This window comes from Prorops nasuta, unplaced genomic scaffold (genome assembly GCF_024137725.1).
Source record: "Prorops nasuta isolate Cenicafe-Biocafe unplaced genomic scaffold, Cenicafe_Pnas_1.2 PNAS00007, whole genome shotgun sequence".
NCBI lineage: Eukaryota > Metazoa > Arthropoda > Insecta > Hymenoptera > Bethylidae > Prorops > Prorops nasuta.
In genome coordinates this window covers 6,127,000-6,142,187 of record NW_027116804.1, presented here as the reverse complement: position 1 = coordinate 6,142,187, position 15,188 = coordinate 6,127,000, and positions in this window count along the sequence as shown.

The following is a 15,188-nucleotide window of genomic DNA, read 5'->3' as shown; positions in this document are numbered from 1 at the left end:
AGCACCTTTTTGAGCCTTTCGGCACCACCGCCTCCACGGCATTTTTTGACGCCTCCACCAGGCCAGCCAACGAGCGCCTCCACCGGCGAACTCTACGGGTCGACTACTTTGGTAAGTATCACCCACCACCCACTGCCTACCAAGAGGGGACTACCCCTCTGCGGCATTTCCTCCCTCCTAAGGGAAATTTCTCCGGGGACTGCCCGGGAGAAGTCCAAACCTCTCCTTCCCCTCCACACTGCCTCCGAGGACTACCTCGGACCCAGTGTTCCGACCCTCAAATCCAGGGCTCTCGACGAGTCGGGTAGTGGGAGGGGTAGATTCACCCTAGGGGTTGGGGTGGCTCGGAGCCACCATAGCTCTGGGAGAAGGGGGCTGAGGGGTAAGGGGACTTCCCCTTCCCTAAATCCACCTCTCCTACTTCGCTTCCTCCCGTGGCTGGGGATTTTAGTAGGGAATACCCTAGGGAAAATTGTCCAGTCCGGGAGTTGATAAGTCCGCGTTCCTTCCTGGGGAATTCTAGTCTTTGGGGTTCTTGGGAATCTTCGATTACCGAAATTCCCTAGAATTTGACGACAACAAATTCCCTAGGAAGTCTATCATTTTAGTCTAGCGGTTCTTTGTAAATATATTTGTACATTTTATTTATTTGAATAAAGACTCTTTTACCTCCTACATTTGTCTTCGAAATTTATTCTCAGATATAACCTTCCCTTCTGACCACAGGGCTGGAGCCTACTTGGGCACTGTCTCGCACAAATTTTTGGTCCTTCGAGCCGGATATCCGGCAAAAAACGTTCGAAGTGCATCAGTGTTCCTGAGTGGGCATTCCGGACTGTGTTTTGGATTGTGGTTTGTTCTGGAATAGAGTTTCGAAATGGCTAGCGCAGGGGAATTATTAGAAGCAATCAATTACGTGCCCATGATTCGGGGTGAATTCGTTCGGTTGGTCGTTAACATCAAGAAGCGTGGAGTGCACAATTTCAACCTTCCCTTCTTGGAGGATAGGCTAGCAGCCTTAGAGAAGTGGCTTAACGTGTTGCATAAAACTCACGTTAAGATCACTACTCACACTAAACCGGCCGAATTAGCTAAAATGGAGTACGTAACCGATAATTGGTATCAAGCGGCCCTTGATGCCCATAGTGACGCGGAAGAATTCATCCTAGGACATCTAGATGAACTTCGACCCAATCAGGGCATGTCGGCATCAAGTCCCACTGCGCCTTCAGGCGAAATAAACCACATTAGGCTTCCAGTTATTGATTTACCGAAGTTTTCCGGGGATTATTTAGAATGGAACAACTTTTATGAGACGTTCCGTTCCATTGTTCATGACAAAGTGTATGTCTCGGGTCGGGACAAGTTCCATTATCTAAAATCCTGTTTGCAAGGAGAAGCAGCTACGGTCATTAAATCTTTAGCGATCACTTCCGAGAACTATGAGATAGCATGGGACACTCTGGTAGCTCGGTACACTGACAAACGGATGATCACGGATACGTTCTTAGATCAAATCTCGCAAGTATCCACGCTTCGGGGTGACAATTTTAAGGTTCTGAAAGAAGTCAGGGACTCAGTTACGGTTGCTCTCAACGCCCTCAAAACTATGGGATACGGCGTCGATCAATGGGATCCCATAATTGTTCATTCGCTGAAGAACAAACTGGATGACACCCTTCGTTTAGCCTGGGAAATGTATCTAGGAAGCAGCAAGGATTATCCCTCGTTCATTCAATTCTCTGAGTTTCTAACGCGTCATATTAACTCCTTGCAATCATTAGGTAACAAACCTAAAACTTCCAAAAAGCAATCGGGGAGATCCTTGAAGTCACACGCTACTAGCGTGAATAGTACCGGTTGCGCTCACTGTGGTAGTAACCATCTCTTGTATCAGTGCAAGGACTACCTTGCATTGACCCCTCAGGCCCGTTCAAAGTTCGCATTTTCACAGAATCTTTGCATCAACTGTCTGAGGCCCGGGCATAGTTGTTCCAATTGCTCTTCTTCGTCACGATGCAGGAAATGTAGTAAAATGCATCATACCTTATTACATTTTGACAAATCTGGCACCGGGGGAAGCAAGGCACGGGGGTCTACCCCCGCGGTCAACTCCTTTTCCGAGCCAGAACCCTCTAGCTCGAATACTACAACACATCTTAGTGTGTCCGACACCCGATCAGTGCTATTGGCCACCTTTTCTGCCAGAATCGACGCTCATGACGGTTCTCGTATTATAGTCCGCGGTTTAGTTGACACGGGCTCCGAAACTTCCTTTATTTCGGAAAATCTAGCTCAGCAAGTACGGGTATCACGAAAACGTGTCAACGCAACCATTCATGGCGTCTCTCTGAATTCGGCTCAAAACGTTCGAGCAGAGGTACAGATTACGCTTCATTCTCTATCACGGCACGGTGTCTCGTTTGATGTAACTGCATTGATCTTACCAAGGATTACTCAGTATATGCCTCCGACTTATTCTCCGTCGTCCTTTCCAGCACTTAGCAAAATTGACCTGGCTGATAACTTCGCTTCAACCAGGGCTCCAATTGATGTGCTCATTGGTGCAGACTATCTTGCAGCATTGATGGAAGGCCCGTACATGCATTCTCCTGATCATACGTTGCTTGCTCAGCGGACTATTTTCGGTTGGATCGTTTCGGGGGTCGTACCCAGGGCTGGTCGCTCTCATAGTGTCACGGTGCATCATTGCTTTGAGGTAGAAAAAACTCTTCGCGACTTCTGGGAACTGGAAGAAGTTCCGGAAGTCAAACTCATGTCCACAGAGGACTCCCTCTGTGAACAACATTTTGTGAATACGGTATCACGCACCTCTTCAGGTCGTTTTGTCGTTGCTTTACTTTTTCGATCCGACATCGAGAAGCACAGCTTAGGTTCGTCCTCTCGGGTAGCAGAGAAAACCTTAACACGAATACTTCGGCGATTGGAAACCTCTCCAGAACAAGCTGAAAGTTATTCTCAATTCTTACAGGAGTATCAAGTGTTAGGACATATGTCTCCTGTTCCTTTGAACTCTGATTTTCGCGTCTTTCTGCCTCATCATGCAGTTTTTAAGACCGAGAACCAGAAAACAAAGATTCGCGTTGTATTCAACGCATCTTCTAAAACCTCTACTGGCGTATCGCTTAACGACACGTTATTCATTGGACCCAAGCTCCAGCAGGACATTACGCGGATTCTAATGAATTGGCGTTCCTTTCGATATGTAGGCGTGACAGACATTGTTAAGATGTTCCGACAGATTCTTGTGCGTTTTGAGGACCGCAAGTATCAGAACATTTTATGGAAGACTGATTCCGGTGCGCTTCAGGCTTTCGAGCTCAACACGGTGACCTACGGTACGGGAGCGGCACCGTTCTTATCCTCGCGAGTTTTGCGCGAATTAGCTTACACGTACGGAGCTAACTTCCCTCTCGCACAGGATGTGTTGTTAAATTCTACTTATGTAGACGACATACTTTTTGGGGCCCATGACTTAAAGCAACTTAGTTCGGTCAGGGAACAACTCATCGCTCTACTGGCGAAAGGGGGCTTCTCCTTAAGCAAATGGGCATTTAATCAACCGGGGTCTTCCCCGCTTGAACCTCCCGAGCTGCACTCTTTCTTTGAGGATCCTGCTGGATCAAGTAAAGTCTTGGACATATATTGGGATCACGGGGATGATAGCTTCCGCTTCCGTGCTTCTCCTTCTCACATTGGTGTACTAACCAAACGCATCCTCTTATCAGAGAATGCCAAGATCTTCGATCCATTGGGATGGATCCCTCCAATAGTCATCACCTTAAAGCAGTTGATGCAATCCACCTGGTTGCTTAAACTCTCTTGGGATGAAGAAATTCCCGAGCCTATTCAGTCAAAATGGCTCAAGTGCTATGAGCAGCTCCGAGACTTACAGACTTTACGGATCCCACGGTGGACTGGACAATCATTTACTACTGGAAAACGCGAATTAATTGGATTTTGCGACGCCTCAGAGCTTGCGTACGGCGCGGTCGTTTATGAACGCCTCACTGATGAGGACGGTCAACTCTCGGTACATTTAGTAATGTCCAAAACAAAGGTCGCTCCGATCAAGACCACTTCAATCCCTCGTCTGGAGTTGGTCGCCGCTGCCCTTCTTGTCAAATTATTGGTTCACGTCAAGGGAAGCTTGGTCGGGAGTTGTGATGCGATTCATTGCTATTCAGATTCGCAGGTCGCTTTAGCTTGGATAGCAAAGCAACCCGTACATTGGAAGACGTTTGTGGCCAATCGCGTTTCATATATCCAAACACATTTATCGGAAGCCAGCTGGCATTATGTACACACTAAATCGAATCCTGCAGACTTGTGTTCAAGAGGAACCAGTGCTCAACAGTTATCAGAGGACTCACTTTGGTGGCATGGGCCTGCTTTCCTCCGTGAGCACACCGTAAATCCCGTTCAGATCTTTGAAACCGCGGAAGAAAGTCGGAAGGTAGCGTTAACCGCTCAACTAGACACAACTGAGTGTTGGTTTTTTGATAAGTTTTCGTCTTGGTCTAAACTGGTCCGAGTTATGGCCTATGTTCTTCGATTTGTCCAGCGGACCAGGAAAACCGGCCAATGGGAGGACTCCCTCCTGTCTGCATCGGAAATTCGCAGTTCGATTGAAGCCTTGGTAAAGGTTGTTCAACGAACACACTTCGCGAGCGAAATCTCAGCCTTGAATCATGGGTTACGTATACCGTCGCGGTCAAAGCTTCTTTCCTTACATCCGGTCATTGATTCACAAGGAATCTTAAGAATAGGGGGACGGCTTCGGAACGCCGAAATTTCTGAACAAATGAAACACCCCATTATTTTACCGGACTGTCATTTAACTGCCATACTCATTAGACAAACCCACCTAGAGACACTTCACGGGGGACTCCAATTAACCTTGTCCACGTTGCGGCAAAGGTTTTGGGTCGTGAATGCGCGAAATCTGGTAAAATCATGTGTTCATAAATGCATCACGTGTGTTCGCGAACGCGCTAAACTCGGTAGCCAACTTATGGGTTCAATTCCTGCCGCTCGGGTTTCTCGCAGTTTCACTTTCGAACACACCGGAGTAGACTATGCCGGGCCCTTTTCGGTGAAATTACATCACGGTCGTAATGCAAAAGCCATAAAATGCTACGTGGCCGTGTTCGTATGTCTATCTACCCGTGCTGTTCACTTGGAACTCGTCTCCAGACTGGACACCGAGGCCTTCCTCGCCGCGCTGACTCGATTTATCTCTCGTCGTGGAAAACCCGCCGTCATATATTCAGACAACGGCCTCAACTTTCAAGGAGCGGACGCAGAACTCAAACGCGCCTACCGATGCTCCTTAGAAGCTGCACGCGCTCAGAACACCGATTCCATCAGTAAAATCGAGTGGAAATTCATTCCGGTCGCTACTCCCCACTGGGGCGGTCTTTGGGAAAGTGCCGTAAAAAGCATGAAGCACCACCTGAGGCGCTCCCTCGGAGTTTTCGTGCCTAATTTCGAGGAAATGGCCACACTATTGACCAAGATTGAGGCCTGTTTAAATTCACGACCTATATCGCGGTTACATGATGATCCAGAGTCGTTGGACGTACTCACTCCGGGGCATTTTTTGTCAGGACGGGCGTTAAATTTCCCACCTGAATTATCCACCTTGGATTTACGAGAATCATCATTAAACCGTTGGCAAACCGTAAATCGAATCACCGAGACCTTTTGGAAGAAGTGGTCTTCCGAATACTTACACACTCTGCAACATAGGCCGAAATGGCAGAACTCTAACTCGGAATTCGGTGAAGGAGATTTGGTGCTTGTCAAAGTACCTAACAATCCTCCCCGTATGTGGACCTTGGGGCGGATTCTCAAACTAGTTCCTGGGGTGGACGGAGTAGCTCGCGTAGCTGTCCTTAAAACCGCGAGAAAAGAGATTCAACGGAGTCTCTCGCAACTCTGTAAACTCCCCTCTTAGCCCTCACTTTGGGTCTTATCAGGGTCTATCTTCACCCTGCTTTCCGGCAACCTGGGACTCTTCAGGTTGTCATCTCTCCTTCTCAAGCTTCCTGGGACTCTTCAGGTTGCTTAACTTTCTTTTCCTGGTTTCCTGGGACTCTTCAGGTTACCACCTCCTCTCTCGGGCGTCCTGGGACTCTTCAGGTTGTCCTGTTTCCTGTTCCAAACCTTCAGGAACACTTTATGCTCTCCGCCATGTCTTTTCTTCCAAAACTCCAACAATACTTACTGAGTCTTCGTACTCATCATTTGCCTTTTTTGGTGCAGCGATATTTGAGCATGGCGGATTATCCATGGGCCCACCTACTGGGCGTAGGATATGAGGACGAGGGGGACGACGTCCTAGAATTACATGCCCCCCGGGAGGAAAGTGAATTTCGGCGGCTGTTCGGCCATGTCCTCCCGGCGGCGCCGAATGAGGAGCCGGCACCGCCACCACCTCCACCTCCAGCAACCCGAACACGGGCGAGACGGCAGAGGCCCGTCATCGCCTCTAAGAAGAGCATTGCCTCGGCGAACTGGGTTGGGAAAGTCCTAGACGATCCCAGCGCCAGGGAGCTCGAGCGCAATGCTCAACAAATCAGGGTCCGCGCATTCGGGCAAGAAATTGAAGTGCCCCTATATTCCGTCCTAAAACTGCGGAGATGGAAGGCCTGGGCCCCGCAGGGCAAAATCACCCTGCGGTGGTCGCCGGCCTTAGAGCTTCACTCGGCCAAGCTCCATATGAAGCCATGTAAATAGTCGTCTCGTCCTTATCTGTTTTATATCTTTTATTTTTATTTTTTTTTGTAAATAAACTTGTGATTAAACTGAATTAACTTTCTTCTTCCTTGTCTTGACGCCATCGCGTCAACGGGGGGAGTTTGTTCGAGATTGGGAGGAGCAGAAAATGTTGCGAAGTAGATTCCGCATTTCTCTGTTATATCTCCCATCTCTATTGCGCTCACAATAGACGGCTAGACCGACAGCGTCTAGCCGCTCTATCTGTCTCTCTCTCCGCGGCGCGCTTGCGCGTCTTCTGGCCCTGGCGCGTCGCGGCCGCGAAGCGACACTACTTGCACGCTTGGCCACTAGGTGGCCAGTGCCCGCGGCAGCTCTCTCGCTGGCAAGATTAGTGTCGCGTAATTATATAGATGGGTCCTTGATAAGGACCCATCGCACCTCAACCTTGCTCGACCGCTGCCTTACCCGCAGCAACAGCAGCACCTTTTTGAGCCTTTCGGCACCACCGCCTCCACGGCATTTTTTGACGCCTCCACCAGGCCAGCCAACGAGCGCCTCCACCGGCGAACTCTACGGGTCGACTACTTTGGTAAGTATCACCCACCACCCACTGCCTACCAAGAGGGGATTACCCCTCTGCGGCATTTCCTCCCTCCTAAGGGAAATTTCTCCGGGGACTGCCCGGGAGAAGTCCAACCCTCTCCTTCCCCTCCACACTGCCTCCGAGGACTACCTCGGACCCAGTGTTCCGACCCTCAAATCCAGGGCTCTCGACGAGTCGGATAGTGGGAGGGGTAGATTCACCCTAGGGGTTGGGGTGGCTCGGAGCCACAATAGCTCTGGGAGAAGGGGGCTGAGGGGTAAGGAGACTTCCCCTTCCCTAAATCCACCTCTCCTACTTCGCTTCCTCCCGTGGCTGGGGATTTTACTAAGGAATACCCTAGGGAAAATTGTCCAGTCCGGGAGTTGATAAGTCCGCGTTCCTTCCTGGGGAATTCTAGTCTTTGGGGTTCTTGGGAATCTTCGATTACCGAAATTCCGTAGAATTTGACGACAACAAATTCCCTAGGAAGTCTATCATTTTAGTCTAGCGGTTCTTTGTAAATATATTTGTACATTTTATTTATTTGAATAAAGACTCTTTTACCTCCTACATTTGTCTTCGAAATTTATTCTCAGATATAACCTTCCCTTCTGACCACAGGGCTGGAACCTACTTGGGCACTGTCTCGCACAGAAATAATTTTTCAAGAAATATTTTATGATGTTCATGTAGCTGCTTATAATTTAATGAATCATAAATAAAAATATCTTTACCATTATAAAATGAACATACCCAATGTCCATCGATATTTGTATTTAATTTTGGTGCACTATGATGTATTTGAATATGTTTATTATTGCAAGCTACCGGTTCAATTGTGTTGGGCAGCTGAATTCTCCACGTATTACGTGGTTTACATTTAGAGCAATTTTCTAAAAGCAATGCAAAATAATCCATATGTGCATCTGTTAGCCTTACTCCTTTTCGAATTATTTCAATTTCGTGAAAGGATAATTGTTGTAATGCCATTATAACTATAACAAAAATATTACTGCAATAAAAATGTAAAATATATAGAGGCGTTCGAACAACTACCGGAAGGATATGATATAGTAGTTGGAACTGTGCCTTTGGTTGCGTTCAAATTAGAAATCCTTTTTCTAAGAACAGCAAATAATTTCAATAATGCTCTCAATGAATATATAATACTCAGAGTTGCATAATAAATATAATTTTGGATAGGATAGTAGAATAGGAAACAGGTCAAGACGTTTCTTTCGGTAATCTGGAAAAATGAAAAAGGTAATAATGAACTCATGAAATAATCCTACATTTTTAGTATGCATTAAATATCTTTAATGAATACATACAATTTATTTATATCAGTTATATAAAAATTAGTATAAATATAATATTCTAATCAATAAATTAACTAAATTGTTTTAACAACAGACGAAAATAAATTTAAGGTCAATTTCATAGACGTCACTCGAACTCCACTCGCACTCAAATCAGGCTAAAATATACTACAGTATATGTTACGTAAAATGTATTATTTAAACATCAGTGTAGCTCGAGCGACGTCTATGAATTCCGTACTTAGAGATTGTAAAATTACATAAAAATGTCTTATTTTTTTCTTTACTATATTAAAATAGTTTTATTCTCTGTATAATAAATTTTCACAGAAAAACGATAATTTGAAATCCGATAAGTCAAACCGCAGAAATGGTCGTAACGTCATGTTGGTAACGTCGGTATTTTGTGTACTCAAGATTGTAGAAAGCTGAAATGGAGACATTTATTTTCTGCGGATTGGATCGGATTGGATTGGCGTTTGGTCACAGTCATGTAACCGATAACAAAAAAACACTAGATTCCCTAGAATGCGGCGTATGTATTATTTCCCCAGCTAGCACGAAGATATCTTTAAGATACTTTGGAGATATCTCGATTAAGATAAAACTTCCTTAAAAGATGGAAAAAGGTATCCGAGAGATGCCTATGAGATGTCTTAATACAGTTCCTAAGATAACTCTTACGTTACCGTAGAGACATCAAAAGATGGCTTTCTAAATATAATAGTAGGCAAAATTTGACTTATTTTGTGGCAACTTAATGTTAACTATTAGGTTCTATTTTCATGTTTGTCACTCAATTTAGAAGTACACTAAAAGATTATAGTATATATCATACAAACTATAGATTTTAAGGGTGCTGTCTGTTCTTTCGTTATGCTCCCTGGAAGTTGAGTAATGTTATAAATACGAACAATACTCGATAGTAAACTAAACTGTGAGTGTAATTATTTAGATAAAAATTCAATTAATTTACTGATACTGAAATATTCAAAGAAAAATTATATGTATAAAAAGTAAACCAAATTTTTAAATACATTAAATAAAAAAGTTGTATTATTTTATTTATATTCTTGAAATGTGTGATACAATATTTTTATTAAAAAATGTGATATAATGCTTGCGTCTTAGTTATAATAAATTATAAATACATAAAAGAAAATATTTATATTAATATTTTCACTGCAAAACAAATAGCATTTTCTTCTTACTCTATGTACGTAAATCTCTTCAAAGCGAATTAATATTATTACACCAGAGCATGCAAAATTCTTCTTAATTTACACTTTCTCTCTCTTTCCTCTTACTTTCCATTCTTTTAATATTTCCTACTCTGTCACTTGTACGTCTCAGCCATATAGCAATGGCTTCTGCTATTTCTTCCCTTTTTGCTTGTTCATATTGGTTTGAATAGGTGTCTAAAATAAAATAACAACAATTAGTTATGCTACAAGTATCTGCATAATGCAAACAATATTTACAGAGATTATATTATGCACTTTAAATATTACTTACCAATAACAACGTGAGCAAATGGTGTACCATTCATTTTATAAGTTCCCTTTCTTTGACCAGTCCAAGTATATGCTTCACCTATTTCATTTGATAAAATATTGTTCATTGCATTTGTAATAATTTTATTTATATTTTTACCTCCAATTTTTAATAACACCTTCACCTATAATGTAATTTTTTTTTATTAAATACTACAGCTATTAGTATTTTAGTTATCTATTATTTATAGTAATGAAATTCGCACCGACTACGATAATTGTTTTTATACTGGCTAACATTATAAAGTAATATTATCATAAATAAACAGAAAACTTACTAATTGTAGCCGCATTTCTTGGGTTTGCTGCAAATTATTGTTGAACTGTAAGAATTCCGCTACAGTTTTAAGTGGAAAATTTGGCAATAGTTTTGGAGAATGGTTTTTTACTGTAGAGCCTACTTCTCCTCTGCTTACATTTTCCATTATTTCTTGTAAATAATCAATTTTTGTAGACACTTCTTGAATTCCTTTGTTCACATTTTCAATTTCTTGGTTTAATTGAACCTGACATTCATATAAAATCTCTGCAATTTTTTAAATGTACTTGTTTTCTCCAGTTCATTACTCTACATGCTCATTAAAATATAATTGAGAAGAAAATGATGTAGAATATAATAAACCTCTGTAGCATGAATGCCAAACTTTTTTCTGCAGCAAGGGTGCCAGTCTGTAGCATCAATTATTTCATAATTATTATCCTTATATTCATTACGGTTAATATTTTCATTGTTTGCTATTACATCAGTAGTATATGAATATTCATCATTTTCCAAAATATCTCTCTCAATAACTCCTTCATTCGTCTTTAAAATATTGTTGAAATTTGTTTCTGCATTCATTGAACTCATTTTTGGAATACTGAATCTTCTTTCAGTATCTCTTTCAAATGCTAGAACATTATAAATACTTGTTTAAAAAATACAACTATTATATGATGCAATGAAAATCTTATTATTGTAACAAGTATTAATAAATAAATGAGCACAAAAGTTTCATATAGTTTTGCTTACATGATGATGAGTCCAATTTGAAGCTTTCTGAGATATTTTTAATTGGTAAATTTTTGTTCGTATTAGTTTTTGCTGATATATATGATGTAGACGCAATCTCTAAACTCACAATTAATATTCTTTATATAAATTAACATATAGATATAAATAAGTTTATATTAATATGAAATTGTTTAACCTTCTGGTGTGATTGATGGGGGCAATCTAAATTTCTTAGGATAAGGATCTAAAAGACAATAAATTTATGTGATCAATAATATTACTGAATACATAATTAAAGGTTATTAGAAATGGTAGTATTATAATTTATACACATTATTTACCAATTGTCTGTTGCAATTTTGCTGAATTTAATATAACACTAGATTTAATGCAATTTTTCAAAAACTTTTCTCTTTTTTCGGTCGACATTCCGTGTTATTTTTTTAATCACAAGAAAATACTCTGTTACTGCAGTTAATATCAATATGAAGTAAAAATTTATACAAATGCCTGAAATCATTATATTACAATTAATTCGAAATAGTAAGAATATGCTTAATGAAATTTCATTACTTATAATATTCGTTCAAGTGTTGAATTATTATAAAAATATCACAGTTAACGTTGTCTTTCTGAAAGTAAACAAATGAATGAATTTTTTTTTATCTATTATTAAAACAGAAAGAAACATGAAAGAAATGTATATTTTTTATAAACATCATTTTAAAATTTGTTTGTATTACATAAACTACAATTATAAAAACTCAATTTTAAATAAATATAAAATAAAAAAATATTTTTTTTATTCTACTAACCTTAATTATCATATTATATACACCAGTGACATTATTTGTAGTATGTATGAATGATGGGAAACACGTAATAATGATCTTCACAAGGCACTAGGAAGCCTTTTCTTTTAATATTTTGAATAGACCAAATTTGTAAATTATTAGAAAGATTTTTAACTTTGTAGACCTCAAATATTCGAGAATCACAAGGATAGTTAGGAACGGATGTTAATTCAAGAAATTTATAGCCTGCAATAATAGCTGCAGTATTGTCATTAGAGCAAATATTTTCAATCAAAATAATACTCTCATCAACTAAGTAACAGCAATTATTAAATCTATTACTAGAAAGTTTAAATTCTGCAAATTCTATAGCAGAATAATAATAACAGAAGTTTTGTAAAAGGTTACTGTTAGAGAGAAAATTCTTTTTCCCTAAAAGATTAAAACTTTTTGAAATGTACTTGATTTTAGGATACGTAACATTGGATCTTTCTTCTAAGCGTCTTGATATTGAACAAGTGGTGATACACTATTGCGAATCCTGTTTTTCAATACTTGTAGATAGTTTTCAAAAGGGAAAGCACTAAAAGTTTCAAGAGGGCCATGTCGTAAAGTGTCATCTGCTAGATGAGTAAGATTATGCATATTAAATATTACTGTATCTTTGCCATATAATACTTCCATTTGCTCAACAAAGTAATGAAAGTAATAATTTTGCATAAGAATTTTTTTCTTTATGATAATTACTGTCTGAAAGAATCCTAGCTGCTAGATGAAGTGTGTTGAAATGAATTATTCTAGATGGATGTAAGTATTTTTGTATACTGACAGGGCTCAAATACAATAAAAATAGCCTAAATTCCGTTGCTTTCCAGTGACATAGTTCATCTAAGCCTCTTGGTTTTCTTGAAAATTCATAAGGTACATATACTGCTAATTGACAATAATTTGTATTAAAAATATGGTTCATTTCTTGAGCAGCAATGCCTTTTCCAAATTCAGTTGACCAAAGATTTAAGAGCTGTTTAGTTACTACCATATATAAAAGATGCATAGGATCAATAGGAACTTGTGACACCATTCCTATGTTTATCTTTTCAAATGGATTTAAGAAATTTTTAAATCGAATAAGCAAATCTCTGCGAAAAGTTTCATCAGATCTAAGAGGAGCATCTCTATCTAAAAACAGCATTCTCCCTCCTCTTCTTTCTCCATGCTGAATACATTTAGCGCAACCATAGTAAGCATTATGGGCAGGAAAAGACATTAACCAGTTTCTAGCTACTGTGTCAGCAATGATTCCTTTGATTTTCACTGTGTAATGTTTATTACCATAATAAAAACCTTCAGTGCTTAAACTCTTGTATTCATTAATGAAAGATTCTAGGTAACTTGAAACATCTGGTGGTTTTTTATCACCATAATAAGCCGCAATGAAAAAAGGCTCATAAAATGCTTTATCCACAATCATTCCCAATAAAGGAATAAATTGTACACTTTTACTTTTCCATAGTGGGACACCATCGGAATGAATATTCACAATAATAGGCGAAGTTATGTTGTCATTGTGCTTTAATTGCTGAATTATAGCTTTCTCCAAACCATAATATGTAAAGTAGCCTGAACCTAGTGGAATTATTTCTGTTGTTCTAGGACACTTAACTAATGTACGTACATCTGAAGGAAATCTTTGCAATGAATCTGCAGGCCATTCTTTAAATAATTTCAAAAGATGATTTACAGCTTTTCCAGATATATTAAAATCAGACTTCCAGCAAGCAAGGTCTAAAATAGGATCAGTATTACCATCACCATTCATATCTTCAACAGAATACCGTTGATCTTTATTTCTATTTTTAAGAAAATCATTGACAGTGTTTAGTTCCTGATACGTAAAATCATGTTTAACACATTGCACTTCATCCACATTACACCTGTGACTAGCCTGCAAGTAGTCATAACCACTATTCCACATAAAATCTTCATTCTTCTTTAAGTCTGGTTTTAAAATATTTTTTGACTTTTTTGAAATATAACTTAATCGAATTTTTTTTTGGCGATTCGACAGATCAGAAAAAGATTTTCTTCTAAGCATTTTGATCCTTTTCCATCCAAAATATCACAATTAATTTTTTATTATAACCTCCTATAGCAATACACTGTATATAATAATATAGGCTGATCTTCATTGATTTCATTGTATATAGCGACATCGATTTTTGAAAAGACACCATAATGGTATATTTTTCGGAGCAGTTAAGATATCTTGCCTTTATCTTATAATAGTTTCTTACTCGTTAATGTTAACAGTCAAGTTCAAGATATTATTATTCAAATTACTTAAAAATATCTTTAAGATACCTAATAGGTAGTCTTTAAGCTAACTGAAAAACTGAAATAAAAAGATACCCAAAAGTTATCTGTGCTGGCTGGGTCTGGTCTCGGAGTGGAATCGGATCTGATTAAGATGGCGGCGTCTATGGTCTGCTAGAGTGATGTGTCAAAATGACATTTAATATCAGTAAATGGAAGAACAGGAATATTAGCAATCAATCAATAATGAAGAGGTGCTCTCAAAGCGACAGAATATATTTATACTGCCTTAATACACATTGATGCAGTTATTAATTCAGATGAGTATAAATTTAACCATTATATACAGTAAAATTTATTGGAGTACGAGATTCTTTGTGGTTTCTATGATTTTTGCAGGTAGTTTTCTTTATCATAATCTTTGAAAGTCCTATCAAATGAGGAAAAAGGATTAGCAAGGATATTTAGGAGGGATAAGAAATTAGACGAAAGGACTGCAATTTAAAGAAAAATGCAGGAATTGTCCAACATTTGTTTATTTGAAGTTTAAGTGCAGCCTCCACTACATGAACTATACAGGGTGTAACGAAACGACCGCATTTTCTCGTAACTGGAGGTTTGGGGTGACAAACTGAGTGCACGTGTAAAATTTCGTTCGAATCGTTCAAGAGGTTTAAAAGTTATTTACATTTAAAAATCACCCTTTTTCGGTCCTTTTCGAACGACTTTGATTGCACAATGGAAAGTGAAAAAACAATTGATGAACACCCCAATTATAATGTAAAAGTTATCGATTGCACGCGATAATACTTTTGCTATTTATTCCATTAATCTGGCTATCAGATTAATTTTAAAAATAGCAAAATCCTTTTTTTCACATTTCCAATT